General features: G+C 41.3%; 1 protein-coding gene across 3 annotated transcripts in view; it reads left to right on the top strand.

The window, feature by feature from the left end:
- Positions 1-19,878, top strand: part of usp43a (ubiquitin specific peptidase 43a) — a 603,671-nt gene that overhangs the window by 49,733 nt on the left and 534,060 nt on the right. The window lies entirely within an intron of this gene.

Raw genomic sequence — 19,878 nt, 5'->3', positions numbered from 1 at the left:
AAAGTTATTTAGAAGTTGGACTTCTTTTTTCCTCAAGTGAAATGTTTATTCACTTACAATTATCAGACCACATCTTGCAAGGTTTCTAATAAGTAGGTTTGTGTGAAGGATGGACTTGATTCCATGCTGAAGTGCTTTGTAATTAGAAATACCATTAGCATAATGTCATTTCTTTTGAATGGACAATGAACACAGATCCTTTATCAAAATCCCCTAAAGCATTTCTAAAACATTTGTCATGAAGCTTTGCTTTTACTGAATTGAACATCTTAAATAGCCTTGAATTCTTCAGACAGATGTATGTGTCATGTGATGATACATATGCTTTGGTAAAGCATGTATTTTCTTTTTGTGTGATGCTCCCTTTAAGACCAGATTGAATTGGGAAGTATTCTGAAAGAGGCTAATTGGTTTCCTGATTATGACATTAGGTTCCAAGTAATGCCATGTGACCTGAGGTTACCATGGGGATGAACAACTGTGAAGCAAAGGGTAAATGGAAAGTTTATTGCAGTGCAGTTAGGTCAGCCTGTGTTTTCTATTTGGCAGTTCAAATCACACTGAGGAGACAAGCAAGGTGCTCTCCAAATGAAACACTTTATTGTTTGGCAACCTTCAAGGAGATCCTGGTGTTGAGCCAGGTCTCTGATAATTGAGCAAGATTGTGTTACTGTGTGTTATACAGTTGGAAAGAGCGGACAGCTGAAGACAGGAAGGGAAAGGGATTGTGGATTGGACAAGACCCATTGCTGCTGTTGAAGTGTTGCCAAAGTCCACCAAACAATTTTAAAGTGGTTGGAGAAGGGAGCATCTGAGAATTCAGTGCCATCAGGGACATGAATGAAAGAGGGTTTGTAGAAAAGCACCTTGTCATTGCTAACCATGTCCAGGTACTTCAGATAGAATGCTGATGAATGCGACTTAAGGGCCAAAACAATTGGATGGGAAGTGAGAGATCCTACAAAGCAGAGGTCAAGTTGGAAGGAATATGAGATTGCACGTCACGCCATGTTTGTGCAGGAAGTAATGAGTGCTTGTAACTATGTGAGGCATATTTTTGTATTGCCTGTTTAAAGTGAAATTTACCTCTTTGTTGAAATATCCTTTGCCTGTTCTTTAATATTTGAATTATATTGATTTTAGCTGGTTTGTTGCAGTAAAAGGTTTAGAAAATGCAATCTTGTTCAGTGGTTTTCTTCCGTTGGTGTCATGGGGATTCCATTTTTAAGTTATTGGTCTCTACAGGGATTGTAACAGTCCCCGTATTTAGGTGTTAGCCATGCGTCTGACTGCTTATCTTTTTGCAGAGCTGTTCTGGAGCTTACTTTAAGGACACAGCTTTTTTTTTACTGATTTCTGGTTTCCTTCAAAGTTTTATTGCCGGTCTTATTCGACATTCAGGCAAAGGAGCAGAGGCTAAGCTCATCAACCAGCAAAGTGGCTGTGTGAATAGCTCTTTTTAATTAAAAAAAATTGCTTTTGAGGATGAAATCAAAATGATTTATTTTCAATTGGGGGGGATATTTTTCTTCTTCTACCATATACCACTCAAGAAGCCTGTACCCATTCAGTCCCTCCACCCGCTTGTGGAGGGTCCATGGCTTTCCCCTGCTCTTTTTCCTTCGAGTTCTCCTTGTTTTACTACTTGTTCATTATGCTGTGCAATGTGAGCCTGCTGATTAAGATTTCCATTTTCCACTTGATGTTGCATCTTTTATTTAATTTTTTAAACTCAACAATGAATGTACCAAAATCACTACAAACAAAATACTGCTGAAAATAAATGTTCAATCCAAAGAAAATGAAAACAATGGTAAAAGTTAGACCCCTGAAATTGGATAACTGAATTAGAATCATTCCCAGGATATTTCTTGCAGTGTGTTTTCCATTTGAGTTTTACTTGGGATGTAGAATATTCCGTTTTCTTTGTGCTGGTGATGCCATATGTGATCAGCATTCTCCATGTTTTATACATGATGGTACTGTGTGAAAATGACTGACTGAAGTATTGGCTGCAAGGCCATCCAGAAATAATGAGCAGAATTTGTATTAACTAGAAAATCATTATTATGGTCATTATGTGCTGATAACTCCGATATTGTGAAATATTGATAACAGCTTGCTTTTGGTGTATTAAAATATATTCTTTTTATTCTAAATGTTAAACTTATACAAGATAAAGGAATGGCTTTAATGGAATCTTGTTAATCATTGTCTATAGACCATAATTATTATGGTAAGATTCTCTTGATGTGGAGATGATGATTATTCAGTGCAATTTATCACAACCCTTAGATTGTTCTCAACATCAGACAACCAATCTTTAGCAAGGTTTTCAGATCCAGCTTTCTGTCTACATTTTTTTTGAGGGGAGTCAGTGGGAGGTTGTGTCGGGGGCTGATGATGAGGTGTTGTAAAATATGTTGGCCAGAATAAGGAGCAAACAGGTTATGGAAAGGTACATTTTCAGTAAGATTCCCTTTGCAAATATTCTGCTAAGAAAAGTTTCCAATGTAACTCAGTCAACAATTGTATATTTTTTTGGTGGGAAGGGAAGAAGTGGTGATAATATTTTTGAAGTGCAGTCTTCAGAACAAAGCTTTTATGTATTTGGCATTTGTAGAGTTTGGGTCACAGATGACCCATGCCCGTTTGCCATCTCCATGTGTTTATGTTATTAATATTTCTCATTTTTGAGGGTCTATAATTCTGCCATCAGGATATACAAGCAGATTTTACCACTGTGAATACAAGAGAGCAGCACAAGATTATCACCTGTGACCCAAACTAGAAAAGTACCTGAATTGCACATTGTGTGTAAGGTTGACTCTATGTGCGGACAAAATGAGCAGGAAAGAAAATGTATGAAACAAGTGAAACTGAAAAAGAACACTAATGACTTCCCCCATTGCCAGTGTGCTCCCCTCCCCTCCCCAACCCCCCACCTTGTAAGCCCACATTCAGTAACATGAATGAATGGAACTGACAACTGAACAAAACTGAGTGAGTCAGCTTGTTTGGAGCACTTAATTATTCTTCATCATTGCTGATCATTTCCTTTTTACAGCTGCACATTTTATTCTGCTTTGAATAGTTTGAATTTTATTGTTGTATCCCCTCATTACCCAGTCACAATGGAATGCCTGGAGTTTTTTAGAATAATTTCTCACTTTTTAGAAGATGTTTTAACCCTTTATAAGCCGAGGTGTCGGATTTCATTCTCCTGATACCTTTGTAAAGCTTTTCAAGTCAGTCTTTTATAATTTTTTTTATTCATTCATGGGATGTGGGCTTTGCTGGCTGCGCCAGCATTTTTGGCCTATCCCTAGTTGCCCTTGAGAAGGTGGTGGTGAGCTGTCTTCTTGAATAGCTGCAGTCCATGTGGTGTAGGTACACCCACAGTGCTGTTAGGGAGGGAGTTCCAGGATTTTGACCCAGTGACAGTGAAGGAACAGCGATGTGCTTCCAAGTCAGGATGGTGGGTGATTTGGAGAGGAACTTCCAGGTGGTGGTGTTCCCATCTGTCTGCTACCCTTGTCCTTCTAGTTGGTAGTGGTTGTGGGTTTGGAAGGTGCTGTCCAAGGAGCCTTGGTGAATTCCTGCAGTGCATCTTGTAGATAGTACACACTGCTGCTACTGTGCATTGGTGGTGGAGGGAATGAATGTTTGTGGATGTGGTGCCAATCACGCAGGCTGCCTTGTCCTGGATGGTGCCCAGCTTCTTCAGTGCTTTAGAACCTGCACTCACCCAGGCAGGTGGGGAGTACGCCATCACACTCCTGATTTGTGCCTTGTAGATGGTGGACAGGCTTTGGGGAGTCAGGAGGTGAGTTACTCGTTGCAGGATTCCTAGCCTTGTACCTCTTGTAGCCACAGTATTTATATGGCTTGTCCAGTTCAGTTTCTGGTCAATGGTAACCCCCAGGATGTTGATGGTGGGGGATTTAGTGATGGTAATGCCATTGAACATCAAGGGGCAATGGTTGGATTATCTCTTGTTGGAGATGGTCATTGCCTGACACTTGTGTGGTACGAGTGTTACTTGCCAGCCCAAGCCTGGATATTGCCTGGGTCTTGCTGCATTTGGACATGGACTGCTTTACTATCTGAGGAGTCATGAATGGTGCTGAACATTGTGCAATCATCAGCGAATATCCCCACTCCTGACCTTATGATGGAAGGAAGGTCAATGATGAACCAGCTGAAGATGGTTGGGCCTAGGACACTACCCTGAGGAACTCCTGCAGTGATGTCCTGGAGCTGAGATGACTGACCTCCAACAATGACAACCATCTTCCGTTGTGCTAGGTGTGACTCCAACCAGCAGAGAGATTTCCCCCTGATTCCCGTTGACTGCAGTTTTGCTAAAGTTCCTTGATGCCACACTTAGTCAAATGCTGCCTTGATGTCAAGGGCAGTCACTCTCACCTCACTTTGGGAGTTCAGCTCTTCTGTCCATGTTTGAACCAAGGTCGTAATGAGGTCAGGAGCTGAGTGGCCTTGGCGGAACCCAAACTGGACATCAGTGAGCATGCTATTGCTAAGCAAGTGCTGCATGATAGCATTGTTGATGACCCCTTCCATTACTTTACTGATGGTGGAGAGTAGACTGATGGGGCGGTAATTGGCTGGGTTGGATTTGTCCTGCTTTTTGTGTCCAGGATACACCTGGGCAATTTTCCAAATAGCTGGATAGATGCCAGTGTTGTAGCTGTACTGGAACAGCTAAGCTAGGGGCGTGGCAAGTTCTGGAGCACAAATCTTCAGTACTAATGCCAGAATGTTGTCAGGACCCATAGCCTTTCCAGTATCTTCAGCTGTTTCTTGATATCACGTGGAGTGAATCGAATTGGCTGAAGACTGGCATCTGTGATGCTGGGCACCTCCGGAAGAGGCTGAGATGGATCATCCTTTCGGCACTTCTGGCTGAAGATTGCAAATGCTTCAGCCTTATCTTCTGAACTGATGTGCTGCGCTCCTCCATCATTGAGGATGGGGATATTTGTGGAGCCACCTCCACCTCAATTGCATTGATGTGGGTGTGTTTAGTCTTTATGGTGTGATTTTTGATCCACAAGACTCCACAAGGGCAACTGGAAACTACCTGTCTGTATCTGTGTATTGAAACTACTGCCTTGAGTTGTCAACGCTGTATAATCTGTAATTATTTAATAAAATTCTCTCCCTTGTGAGAACTCTGTCTCCTTAACACCTTACGCTGTCTCCTCAGACAAGCCTTCAATTCCTTTTGCTCACTTGTGTTTAGGGCTAACGCCTTTTCCTTTCTTTGAAGTAACTTTGGGGATGTTTTACCACATTAAAGGTGCTATATGAATACAAATTGTTGTTATTGTCATTGTCACCATCCAGTTGTTCCGACATCACAGGACGTGAATCCTTTTCTATTTGATCTGTAACATCCTAAATTACTTTGTTTGATCTGGTTCTTCTCTAGAGACCTAATTTGTTGCTCTTTCAAGCCCTTGAACCTTCTGTGCTTCAATACCAACATACCGTATATCATCTTAATTTTCCCTTAGTTTTATTTTTATGTTGGAATTAATTCAGAATGGGTTTTATGTTTTCCCAAGAATCTGCTTAATTCTACTCGAACTTCAGCAACATTGCACATTTCCATTTCTCAGTTAACTCTAGGCTCATTCCCCAATCAAAGGTAGAAAAACGTGGCCTATTTTGGGCTTCCTGTATGTTTACCAAATAAACTCACTACTAGAGTTTGCATGGGGTGGTCTAAATTGATCACCCTGTTTTATCTCCAGTCTTATTTCTTCCTTGGCGTTAAGAGTACAACTTATATATTTTAGTTCTTTCCTGAATATTTTGTATAAAATCAAGAATCGCTGTGCAGGGCATAAATAGACTTTAACCTACCTGTATGCTCCCATTTGGTATGTTGGAGTGATGTTTTGTTTTGGTTAAATGGCTACGGCCACAATTTGGAATGAAAACATCAAATGAAATCAAATCACATGTTTGCAATCCTGATGAAGTATGTGACTTGAATTACCGAACCAGATTAAAGTCCACAATCTTGGGATCCTACAGAATAACAGATTTGGCTGCTTAACCTCCAGAGTGATGTATACAGACCCATCAGGTCAGTCAATGACAGTGGAGCTAATGATAAGAAAAGTCTTCAGGAGAGAAGTAGTTAAACATGTGTGACAGGTGCGACTCTTGACAAGCTACAGGAAGCACATAAAGGCCTGTATAAATCTAAGCTGAGGATTATCTTGGGCAAATGAGAGTAATCCATGTTTCAGAAATGTTCACATGAGCCTTGGAGGCAGAAATGTCAAAATATTAGCAAGGGTTATTTGTAACAGAGACCAGGCCAGAATAGTAACAACTTTTATTAATTTCTGAGGAGGAAAAAGAAAACTTGCTATGTAAGAAAAATGGCAAGTGCAGCTGCGTTCATAAATATGTAGGTTTGTAAAGATTTTGGATGCATGGATTGCTCTTGGGTATTATTATTGGCATTAATGTTGCTTTAGAAATATTGTATTTTATAGGGGATTAAGAGATCAAAGCTTGCAATGTTTCAAAAACTGCAGAGGTTTTCAAATCCAAGGACAAGCTGCATCAAAACTAAATGATTTCATTTTTATATGTGAAGGGATCTGTTATGTAATCAGACTGAAAATGTGCCAGGCGATATTGGACCCCACTGTCTGGCACCAGGAGATGGGCTGCATATAACTTGTGCAGGTGGTGATGGGCTGCTCTACACGATGCCACTCCCACTACGTCTTTCTGTCCTGCTTTGAGGTTCTGACAGTGTATTCCTCGTTCCTTTCTCATTTCGCAACCTCCTTTGACTGAATCTTACTGCCACTGGGACTATGTGGGTCACATGGTGCATTCCCAACCAGAGTCTGATAATAAAACACTCAATTCTCTTGACTGCCTGCCATGCATTGCAGTTAATACAAGCAGCAGACAGCTCTTGTCAGTTTATGGTGAGCTGTGTTCATAGGATCTGGGTATGTTTGGATTGATATCCAGACAAGTCACATATGTTGCTGTAGGCATTTTATTCTTAATTAAAACAATTATGCTGATTTTACTGAGCTACTTTTTAAGGTAGGTTACATCTAGAAAAGTTACAAAATCTGCAAAATACTGTCGGTAGGAATTGTTAAATGACTGAAAATTAAAGAAAAAATATGACATGACAAATTCTGCCAGGATTATTCTGAGAACCATCCAATTTCATTTCTCCACTCCCAAATTCCTGTATAATGGACTATACCCTCCTCCCTTCCCATCCCAGGGTGTTTATTTGTTTGTGCATGCACAAGTGTGTGAGTGTATGTATTTATATGTGTGTGTGCCTATGTGTCAACAAAATACTTTTACATTTTACACCTACAGGCTTTTCTACAAGGGAAGGGAAATGTAACTCTTTATGCTGGCTGTAAAACCTAAGGGCTAAAGGAAATTTCAGTATCTGCCCAAAATAGAATGCAGGATTACAATTCAAAGTTAATCATTGCCAGGTAAGTTTTATAAGATTGAATTACTAATCTGGAAAATAAAGATTGCATTGGATGGTGGGTGGAAGAAGACAGGTGGAGGTTGGGCTGAAGCTCTTGCTTAGACAAGGAAGTTAAACACCTGGCTGAATACGTTTGAAAGTTCCCTCATTACCTTCACAAGGGATTTTTGATTTCCTGTAGGGGTTTGTGTCACTTTGAGAAGGACTGCACTATGGTCAACCTATCTGTTCTGTCTCATTTCTAACTTTGCATTTATCGCAATACTTATCATTTGTACATCCATCTAATGTGGATTTGAACTGTTGGTGTAAAGGAAAAAAACTAATGTTTATTCTATTTCAGCTCTTTTCACTCCGAGACTTGTGTAACCTTCCTGAGATAGTCTTTTAAGCTTTCATGAATAGATTTCTAACTTGATTAGTTAGAATTTTGAAGTAGTCTCCTGACTGACCTAAGGGAGGGTGATAGATATGTTTTTTTGACCCCACTATACTGGTAGTTTAAAAGTTTTCTGCGTAGCTGCCAGCTTGCAATATTGACACACCCCTGAGGGCATTCTATCATTATTGACACTCTTTCTGAGGTTCACCTGTCCTAAGCAAATGTTGGAAAACTAAAAGCAACTAGAAAAATTCTGTAAATGTATGGAAGATTCAAAAGTATCTGTAAAGAAAAAGACAGGATAAGGTTATAGGTATAGCTGTTTGTTAAAACAGTTCAAAGTGTTATGTGCAGAATTTCAATCTTTGTTTTCCTCCTTGGGACGTGAGCATCATTGACAAACCAGCATTTATTGCCGTTCATTAACTGTTCTTGAGAAGGTGGTGGTGAGCTGCCTTCTTAAACCACAGCAGTCCATGTGGTGCAGCTACCCTCACAGTATGCTTCAGGAGGGATTTCAGGATTTCGACCCAGCAACAGTGAAGGAACAATGATATAGTTCTACATCAGGATGAAGTGTGGCTTGGAAGGGAGCCTGCCTTATTTGCAACTGTTGAGAGACACATTTTCTATTATTACTACTTTTTGTTTTTGATCCAGCTACACAAATGAAAACTGCTTTTTTGCAGATATTTTTTATTTAGGGTTGCATGAAACAACAGAGTTAACGAGGCTTTACTTTCTCCTTCACTTGCTGGATGATTATCTGGTGAAGAGGATCATTCACTTGTTGTAGACTAACTCTACTTTAACCCCATTGAAATCACTTGAATGTAAATGAAGTTGGTTCTTTGGGCATGTCATTTGTCCAAGCAGTGAAGGTGAAAATCATCCCAAGAGCCCCTTGTGGCTTCCCTCCTCCTTCCCAATGTGCAAGCAAGTCAACTAATACAGAACCTTAGCAATATGCAGAACTGGCAGATCCCCTCCCCTAGAACTGCTTTTGCACTATTCCATACAATAGACCAATGAGAGTGCCAAAATGAGGCCTGTTGCCTGTTAGAGTTTCATTGCAAATCTAAAAAAGTAGTGACCACAGTCATGAAAAAACAGAGCTTCACAAAATGTGAATTGTTGCATCTAAACAGAAAAATAACTGCCAATGTTCATCTTTTCGCATCATTTAAGAAATTCACATTTGCACAAATGTATAGAATTGATGAAGACTTGATGTTTTGTTAACTCCCAAAACTTTTTTTGTTCTTAATATTTGAAAGCCATTCAATCAGTTTACATATGATAATGTTTGTACATGCATGTACACACATTGAGCCTATTTCAGCTAAACAAAATAAGTGATAGCCATTCGCTGGCTCATTTCTCAGGGCAATGCCTTGACCAATCAGTCAAGCCGCCTGGTTTAAATTTTAAACAATCCTTGGCAATTAACTGTCAGTCACCATGGTGCAGTCTCCATGGCAACGCCTCTACCAGTCACACTCCACTTGCCAACCAATCAGCACTCTCTTCTCATACAGTAGAAAGTTGTTGCTTCCCCTGACATTGGTATTCTTGAGATTGTCCTGATGAATGCAATCCTCAAATTCTGTACTACCAAACGACTAATAGTTATATAGTTAGAGCTACTGGGTTTACTTGGCTGAGGCTACAGCACGCTCATCAGTGACATGCCCATTTGTTCAGCTGACTGGAACAGTTCACTGCCTTGTCAGCATCAGGACACCAACTCCAGTTGAATTGCATTATCAGCTGATAATATTCAACACTTTGTTTAAAATAAAAGCTATTTCTGAGATTTAAAAGAAAGGTAAAGTTGAAACACACTCTCATAACTTAGTGTAAAGTTATTATAAGGAGAAATAGCTTTTCAGGAATTTTATCTTCACATAAGGATTGATCAAACCATATTATGGACTTCAAGAGAGATATGTGGAGGCAAAATCTGGGATCTGCCCTGGGATATCTCTCAGGGGCTGGTAGCTATAAGATTGCCTATGAATCTTTGCTGTTATGTACGTAATCAAATGGTATCTGTAAAATTTTCAAAGGGTCCTAGATACTTTTGGAAAAATTCTGTAGAGTGTTGGGAATAGTCTAATTATCAGAAGTGCTTTTAAAAATGAATCGAATGCAAAATAACACTTAGTTTTTCAAAAGATTTAATCCAGGAACTGACAGAGCCTGATGAGATGAGGGAGTTTAACTAGTATCATTGGAGAGTCAATAATTTACAGCACATAAGGGATTTATAATTATAAAACCAGTTAAAATGAGAGATGTACAGAGCTTGCTCCCCCTGTTTGCGAAATTTCCATTTTATATCCTGGGAAAAGTTCACCAACTACCGTCGAAATAAAAACAGAAAATGCAGGAAAAATTCACCAGGCTGACAGCATCTGTGGAGAGAGGAACAGAGTTAATGTTTTGAGTCCGTATGACTTTTCAGAGTTTGCTTTTAACTACAGTCGAATATTCTTTATCCATACAACCAAAATCCGAATACATCCAAAGACTGAACACGCCCAAAACACGAATATTTTTTAGAACAGACCCTAACATGAGCCAACACGAACCTCACCGACCTTTTGCACAGTAGGTCTGTAACCTGAGCCAACATGAACCTCACTGACCAGACCTGACCTTTGGGAAGTCTAGTTGTTTGCCCACACTGTTTACAGTCACACTCTTGGTGAGTTGCTGCAGTGCACCTTAAAGGTGATACACACTGTTGCTACTGTGCATCAGTGTTGGAGAAAGTGAATGTTTAAGGTGGTGGAGAGGGAGCCATTCAAGCATTGTCCTAGATGATGTCAAGCTTCTTGAGTCTTGCTGGAGCTGCACTCATCCAGACAAGGAGAGAGTATTCCATCACACACCTGACTTGTGCCTTGTAGATGGCGGACAGTCTTTGGGGAGTCAGGAGATGAGTGAGTTGCCACAGAACTCCTAACCTCTGACCTACTGTTGTAGCCACAGTATTTATATGGAATACTCTCCACTTGGCTGGATGAGTGCAGCTCCAACTGCACCCAAGAAGCTCGACACCATCCAGGACAAGGCAACCCACTTTATTGGTACCCCATCCATAAATATTAACTCCCTCCCCCAGTGATGCACAGTGGCAGCAGTGTGTACCATCTAAAGGATGCACTGCAGGAACTCACCAAGCCTACTTAGGCAGTATCTTCCAAACCCATGATCTTGACCATTTAGAAGGACAAGGGCAGCAGACACATAGGGACACCACCACCTACAAGTTCCCCTTCAAGCCACTCACCAGCCTGACTTGGGAATATATCACCGTTCCTTCACTGTTGCTGGAAATCCTGGAACTTGCTCCCCAACAGCACTGTGGGTGTATCTGCTCCTTATGGACTGCAATGGTTCAGGAAGATAGCTCACCAGCACTTTCTCAAGGCAGTTAGGGATGGGCAATAATTGCTGGCCTTGCCAGTGATGCCCACATCCCATGAATGAATTTTTAAAACATATGGTTGTCCAGTTAAGTTTCTGGTCAGTGGTAACCTCCAGGATGTTGATAGTGAAGAATTCAATGATGGTAATGCCATTGAATGTCAAGGGGAGATGGTCATTGCCTGGCTTGCGTGTGGCATGAATGTTATTTGCCACTTTTCAGCTCAAGCCTGGATACTGTCCAGTCTTGCTGCATATGGACTCGGGCTGCTTCAGTATGTAAGGAGCCGTGAATGGTGCTGTCCACTGTGCAATCATTAGTGAACATCCACACTCCTGACCTTATGTTGGAAGAAAGGTTATTGATGAAGCAGCTGAAGATGATTGGATGATAGGAAACTGCCCTGAGGAAGTGATGTCCTGTGAATGAGATGACCATCTTCCTTTGTGCTCAGTATGACTCCAATCAGCGGCGAGTTTTCCCCCTGATTCCCATTGACTTCAGTTTTACCAGTGCTCCTTGATGTCACACTCAGTCAAATGCTGCCTTGATGTCAAGGGCAGTCACACCCACTTCACCTTTTGAATTGAGCTTTTTTGCCCATGTTTGGACCAAGGCTGTAATGAGGTCAGGTACTGAGTGTCAGTGAGCAGGTTATTGCTGAGCAAATGCTGCTTGATAGCACTGTCGATGACCCCTTCCATTCTTTTCTTTATGATTGAGAGTAGACTGATGCGGCGGTAATTGGCCGTGTTGGATTTGTCCTGCTTTTTGTGCACACGACACACCGGGGCAATTTTCCACATTGCTGCTGGATGCCAGTGTTGTAGCTGTACTAGAACAGCTTGGTTAGGGGCATGATTAGTGCTGGAGCACAAATTTTCAGTACTATTGTTGGAATATTGTCAGAGCCCATAGCGTTTGCAGTATCCAGTGCCTTTAGCCTTTTCTTGATATCACGTGGAATGAATTGAATTGGTTGAAGAATGGCATCTGTGATGCTGGGGACCTCAGGAGAAGGCTAAAATGGATTATCCATTCGGCACTTCTGGCTGAAGATGGTTGCAGATGTCTTATCTTTTGTACTGATGTGCTGGGCTCCCCCATCATTGAGGATGAGGATATTTTGGAACATTTTCCAGTTAGTTGTTTAATTGGCCACCACCATTCATAGTTGGATGTGGCAGGACCACAGAGCTTTGACTTGATCCATTGGTTGTGGGATCGCTTCGCTCTGCCTATCACTTGCTGCTTATGCTGTTTGGCATGTAAATAGTTGTAGTTTCACCAGGTTGACGTCTCATTTTTAGGCACAGCTGGTGCTCCGTCTGACATGCCCTCCTGCACTCTTCATTGAAGCAGGATTGGTAGTAATGGTAGGGTGGCGGTGGAAGCCAGTCAAAACAAGCAGCTGTATCCCAGATGGAGGGCAAAGTTCAGGAGGTAGAGTCTGCAGCATGAGCAGCAGGCAGGAGGAGAAGATGGAGGACAACCAGGTTCTACCCTGTCGGGAGACTCTATAGACTGAGGACATAATACCTTAACATGACAGAAAACCAGTGCTGGAGAAGACTCGGGTTGAGCCATGATGTTGTGACAGACATTTGTCGCATGGTCCAGCAGCTGCTAGAGCCACAATCCATCGACCCTCACGCCTTGCCAGTGGCTGTGAAGGTAACCGTCACACTAAATTTCTATGCCTCAGACTCTTTCCAGGGCTCAACAAGAGAACTGTCTGTATATCCCAGTCAGCAGCACACAGCTGCATTGAGGAAATGACAAATACATTGTTTTTTCATGTGAGGGAAAACTTTAGTTTTCCTATGGATCTTGAGTCTCAGGCTCAGGCAGCCACGGCCTTTGCCAAATTTGCAGGCTTCCCCAAGGCGCAGGGTATCATTGACTGCACTCACAATTCAATATAGGCCCCAACTTGGCATGCGGACATCTTTGTGAACCACAAATCCTGTCACTCAAGCTCTGTCCAGGTGGTTTGTGACCACAATAAGGTCTTTCTTCAATTGTGTTCAAGATTCCTGGACAGCTGCCATGACTCCTTTATACCAAAAAGTTTGCAAACCCCCAATCTATTTCAGCCACCAACATAGATCCAGGGTTCTTCGAGGATCATCTTCCCCTTTTGGACTTTGTTAATGGGCCTCTTTAGGAACCCACAATCCTAGGCAGTACGAAACTACAATAGTAGCCATGTCATCACCAGGAGCACCATCGAGCAGGCCATTGACAACCTCGGGATGAGAATTGGATGCCTCGATTGCTCAGGTGGAGCTCTTCAATATATCCCAGCAAGGGTTTTAAGAATAGCTGTTTGATGCTGCATGCTGCACAACATTGCGCAGCGGAAGGGCCTCCAACTAAGTGACAATGAGGCCATGGGCACACTCCTAACCTCTGAGGAGGAAGAAGATGAGGAGGAAGGTCTGTGTACATTCAACCTATTTTGGAACAGATGAGGGTGATGAGCCCACCAATGGCAGGGCAGCAGGGAGGCATGGGCATGCATCCAGGGCTGCTGATGTGCAGAAGGGGATCATCACCAGGTGGGTCCTTGTTTAGAATATATTGGAAGACCTCATGAAAATCTTAACAACTGCCATCAAACAATTCCTACTGACATACCTCCACATAAATGCCTGTACATCCTTCTACCTTGGTGTCACAGTCTCTCAAGAGACTGCCTATCCCCTACAATGGAGTGAATGAGCATCAATGAGTTTGATTCAGTTTCAGTCAAACTACAGCTACCCTCTCCATCATAAACATGGTCGTCATCATCTTTCAAGCACCTATCGGTGAATTGACAGCATATCTTCCACCATTACCACCATATGCCAAAGCAATCGCAACACCTCCTTTATCACCTGCTACTAGAGATTTGCCACAGCCAACAGCCTGCTTCTAGGGCATTCTGGCGATTTCCATGGCCATCTGTTCCACTGAGCATATGGTCCTCAGGTAGGCTCTCCTACCCCCAGTCTGAGTAATCTCCTTGGTGATGTTGGCCCTTTTAGTCTGCAACCACAACATGACTTTGTTACCCTCATGGTGCATGCAGAGATATTGTTCTTCAATGCATTTGTGTATCACATTGACTGTTCGCATCTGTTTTGCACACAACTAACTGAGCTGCTTACACACACAAGGTTCAGTGCTGAAGCAGAGGTATGTGCCAGATCACTCACTTTTTATCTGTAGCATCCAGATGTGAGCTGTCCCTTGGACCCCTGTGTCTATGAGCCAAACTACTCACCTTGCCAGAATGTAACAGGTGATTGAATCCTCACCACTGCCACATGGCCTGAATCTTATGTTCGTTGGGCGTGTGCAATTGGTGGGCCTGGACGCAGATGTGAAATGCGCTTCCGCCTGCGATCAGCCCCCGAATGCAATTTCACGCTGGTTGGCCAATTAACGGCCAGCCAGCATGATCCACGCGCTGAGAAAGCCTCAACGTTGCCGGGGGATAGTGGGAAGAGGGCGGGCACCGGCAAAAGCGAGGGTGTGGGTGGGCACTTCTTGCAAGCCCCCTGAAGGCAGACACCTGCTATGGAGCTGCAGACCTGCACAGATTAAATGGCAACAGAAAAATGGAGCAAACTGTCTATGCAGCAAATTCATGCACCTGACAGCAGAACTCAAAAACATCAGCCCTCCGATAACCTTTTTTTATTATATTTCACCCCGGACATTTCATCCCACCCTGGACCGAGTTTTCAGTGAAAATGTAAAGGCTGCCTGGCCGATTGACGCATCTGCCAACCGTAAAAGTGCACGGGCCACGTAAAACTGATTTTCAGTTGTTTCCTTACTGGGCTTAATTGTCGCTTAATTGTCGGACATGCTTCTGACTGCTGTGCATGCCCGCTGAGCGAAATATTGTGAGTGTGCTCAGTGACACTGGGACATGCACCCGACATCTTCTCACACGATTTCTCGCCCTGTTGGGTTGGGCACGTCTGCACAACCAGTGTAAAACTCTGGCCCATGCTGCCTTAATAGCATGGCCAGCTGGGTATGTAATCTCTTTTCTCCCTTGGACCTCGTCTGCAGGTCCAGATCAGAAAAGCAAGCGCCCCATCCCTTCCAAAGTGGCTTCTTTGTGTGACAGTCTATTACTTAATGAATGAATTAATGAAAATGTAAGGTGAGAAGGATCATGAGCAAATCAGAATACATTGTTCTAATTCACTTTTGTGTACCTACATGTACTAACAATTTACATAATTTCATCTATGAATAGCCTTAATGGTGTGGTTGAGAGAGGGGCTCGGCATATGTGCTTGGTGCTGTATATGTTGTGGCTGTCACTCCAAGGTGTCATGCTTTGTGCAATGACAACTAACAGCCCTACTGCCTTACTCCATCTTATTCAGACTGTTATGCTGCTACACTGCGCAAATGTGAGAGACCTGGTTAAAGGTGTGGATGCATCTGTCTGGCGAGACAAGTGGCAACATGGCAAATGGATGAGATAATGAGCATGGGAATGTTGTTCATTCATCCACAGAGTCTAGCCAGCTTACTAAATCATAGCACCTTATCTGCATCAAGTAGTGTTGTCAAGACGATGCCATTTCCATGGCTGTCTTGAGAATCCACTCAGGGCTTTAGTTCAGCATACTTTTGACTCGGAAGCAACAATGACAATTCACCCATAGGAAAAGCCCATGATGGGCCATCTGTTCTAGGATAATCTAACAGTTGGACAGCATTTACAGCTTTGACATACCTGACAACTCAAAAATGCCTCCTCCATGGTTCAATGTGCATAATTCAGGAAGTATTACTCAGACAAAACACTTTTTATATGTACCTGAGTTGCCCGACCCACGTCAGGCCCTCCAGCCCCTCACTGCTTCTGGGCTGTCCTGCCTGGACTCTGAATCTAGCACACACCCCCCACGTATACACACACACACACACACACACACACAACCCATCCATGACCAAAAATTGGAGCTGCAGGCGTTCAATTTTAAAGGTTGGATTCGCAGAGCCGGGAATTCTTCTGTCTCAGCACTCGCGACCCACAAGTGCAAATCTGGCCCTTTGTTTCCTATCCCGTACTCAGTTTAATAAAACACATTCTTGTGCAGATTGACTTGCACTGTGTAGTGAAGTTTGTGTGTTTTCCCCCAAATAAATACTTTGCCAAGCATGTGAATTCTTCCCCAACAAATTCATGACAGAGTTCAGAATAACTGAGCATTTAGGTTACATGCTACTTGAATACGAAGCTTGCTTTGAAGGTTCCCTACAATCCTTCACATTTGGGCCGATGTCTTCTCTGATCAGGAGGCCCAGAACATTTTGGGAATGAAGGGAAGAGGAGCTGACTGGTCTCGAACTACTTTTTAAACCTGAAAGTCAGTTTCCATAAACCTGCAAATCTAAATCTGAGCCCATGCAAAAAATATTTGGGATAAAATACCGCAAGATTAATAAACTATTACTGGGAAATGCATACCAAATAGTATGTGATACTAATGACATAATGGATAAAAACACATTTGGCAATTTATGCAGCTCAGGCTAAACTAATTTGAATTTTTTTCAAGGTCCAAAATTATACAGAAGCAAGAATAGCTACAAATGCATTATTTTTACTTTCAAATGAACTGTAATTTGTTTACCAAGTTGACCAGAACCAATAATTTGGAGATTAGAGTACTTTTATAAGACTACTTTAACTGAGGCACCAACTTTGTAGCCTGGGGCAGATGAGCAGTTTGTTGGGCAGCGTTCCTAGGCCAACTTCATTTCTTTTATTTATTTCCTGTACTTCTATTGCTCCTTATTTGAACAAGATTTAACCCTGAGATTGGTGCTTATTTACCCCAGATTCCAGTGTATTGGTATCTGTGAGCTGATTCCCAACATTTGCACTCATAATCTGGCATTCATCCCAGTAGAAAAACATATTCACAGTGCTTTGTGGTTCTGCAATCTGCTGCAGGGATACAAAAACCAGATCTAGTAATGTAAATGCCAAAAGTGGTTTACAAATGTCATTACCTGAATCTGACCTATAAAACTGAATTGAAAAGAATGATATATAACAGAGAACCTGATGGAATTGCTAGAACAGAGTCAGCCACTGGTTGGGATTTATTTCTTCCAAATTCTCTACTTTAAGCTGCTTATACAAAATGTGTGAATGAATCTTGAGTGTTTGCATGCACCAGTCTGTTTTCTCTTAGTTGAAGGTTGCAGACCCCTTTGCCATTAAGTATGAAAATGTTAATTCAGCTTGTTTGCACTGCCTGACTTCTACAAACTCACGTGACAGACACAAGGGCCTGTGGGTTTTTATTATACAATTGGAGTATACGTGATACTAAATTAAATTTTAACTAGACCAATCCACCAAATTTTTTTTGCATGGGTTCAGATTTAGATTCGCAGGTTTGTCTGACTTTCATGTTTAAAAAGTAGTCTGATTTGTGAAAAGTGAATAGTCAAAACAAATACAATGGATAAAAAAGGTCTGTTAATAATTATTTTAACTAGCTTGTATTGTTAACCATTTTGGGGCAAAGCTTCTGTTTGATTCCAGTGCAAATTACTTCCATTCTGAAAAGTGTAGTTTTTCCTCCCTGACTTTCCACTGGGATTCAGTTGCATCATTGCTGAATGCAAAATTTGCCATGAACCAGTGCAATTGGCAATGTATTAAAAACCAAATTCTTTAAAGAATATTTTTAAAGCATTCTTATAATATATTGAGGAGTGATAACTTGGTAAAGTTTGATTAATACAACTAAAATTAGATTTATCACAGAAAATAAGCATTTTAAGTCACAGTGTCAATCTATCATCAGTAAATAACATGATTTCTTTCGAAATTACTGAAAATGTATTTCCAAAAATAACACAACTATGTTCTAGTTAGATTGGGGCTTAGTAGTTGGGACCTTAGAACATTTAAAATAGAAAAAGCATTCAAAACTTTTTAAAACATAACTATCAGTGTCCTTGCAACTAATTTTAAATTTTTAGAGCGTCCCCCAGAGAAGGAGAGACAAATGACATTAGTGGGCACTTCCAATAGTTATCAATTTATCCTTGTGGGTGGGGCCTGCTTCCACCACAGTGTTTTCAAAACTAGCACAAAAGCTGACGGGAACTCAAGTTGCATGGAATGCAATTTATGCTTAAAATTCCACAATCTGTTGTAGCAGTTAGGCTATTATTTGGGGAATTGCATCGAAAAATTTGAGCAGAAACTCCAGGTTGTTCATTTTTTAAAAAGCAAGTTCAATTCCACCCTTCAGCGTCAATCAGAAAAATTATTTATTGTTTCCACGCTACGATGATTCTGAGGATGTTTATCTGGGAGCAGATCGCCAAGGCATTCAGATGTTGTGAACTAGACAAGTAAAGTTCACATTAGTTAATCAGTACCATCCAAAATTTGAGAAATGCCCAGTCTTTAAACTGCATTTTCAGTGTTTGCTAACTAAAATATATGGCAGTTTTAGGAAGGTCAAAGGCAGAGCTTTTTTGGTGTCTCCTTTTAAATGGTAAGAAAATGCTCAGGTCTGTTGTAGTCTTGGGTTGCAATGATATACTGTGGACACTTATTAGTCAATAAAGCACTTTTTTTGCTCACCTGATATTTAAAATTTCATCAATGTGTGTAATGTTTATTGAATGCACTTTCTCTGACAATTTCAAGGTTTTCTTTGACATTGAACCAGTATAGGTGTTAACATTGACACTGTGTAGCAAAAATAATTGTTGCCAGAACGTTACAGTGCAGGGTCTTGGGTCACAGTGCTGGTGTATTCACTAGGTTGGCTGCTGATTTTCAACCTCAGCTCCTGCACTGTCTGCCTCATAACCAGGAATAGAAAATAAACATTTCAGCTCTGTTGCTGAATTGTAAATGACTCCTCCTGCACGTGTCTACATTTCAGAATGAAATATGGAACTGATTTTTATGTAATATTTATATATTAAAACATTCTTCAGTAGTGGTATGAAAATTTTCTCTGTAGCATCATTTTATATTGCTGACAATTTACTGTTGGAGCTATATATTATTTTGCCTAACACATGCATTGGGAAATTTTCAAAAGACCAACCCAAGAGTTAGTCTCATCCTTAGAACCCTAATTTGAGAATACTTTTCTTCCATGATATAATTGGCTATGAATGCTACACTACTTTTTTTAGCCCATACATTATACACTTTCCCTCTATTGATAGGAGGAACATTTTAATTTATTTGCCTGCAGCCTTCTGATGCACAATCATGTTCACTGTTCAGTGTTACTTGATAAAAAGATATGTCATTAATGATTAAAGCTTTGGAACTGTTTGTGAACACAAAGCAAACAAACAGGCCAAAGCTACTGGGAACTATTTGAAAATGAGTTCCATTTCCTATTTCTCACACTTTCCAGGGCACTAGGTGTATATTAGTTACAGCCTTGTTGCTGAGGTATCTGAAGGATATTGTTTGTTTGTAACGTCTTGTATAATAATTGCAGTCACCCATGGATCTCCTTTACT

The sequence above is a fragment of the Carcharodon carcharias genome, chromosome 22, assembly GCF_017639515.1.
Source record: "Carcharodon carcharias isolate sCarCar2 chromosome 22, sCarCar2.pri, whole genome shotgun sequence".
Taxonomy (NCBI): domain Eukaryota; kingdom Metazoa; phylum Chordata; class Chondrichthyes; order Lamniformes; family Lamnidae; genus Carcharodon; species Carcharodon carcharias.
Note: the sequence above shows the minus strand (reverse complement) of the source record. Positions and strands in the feature narration are given on the sequence as shown.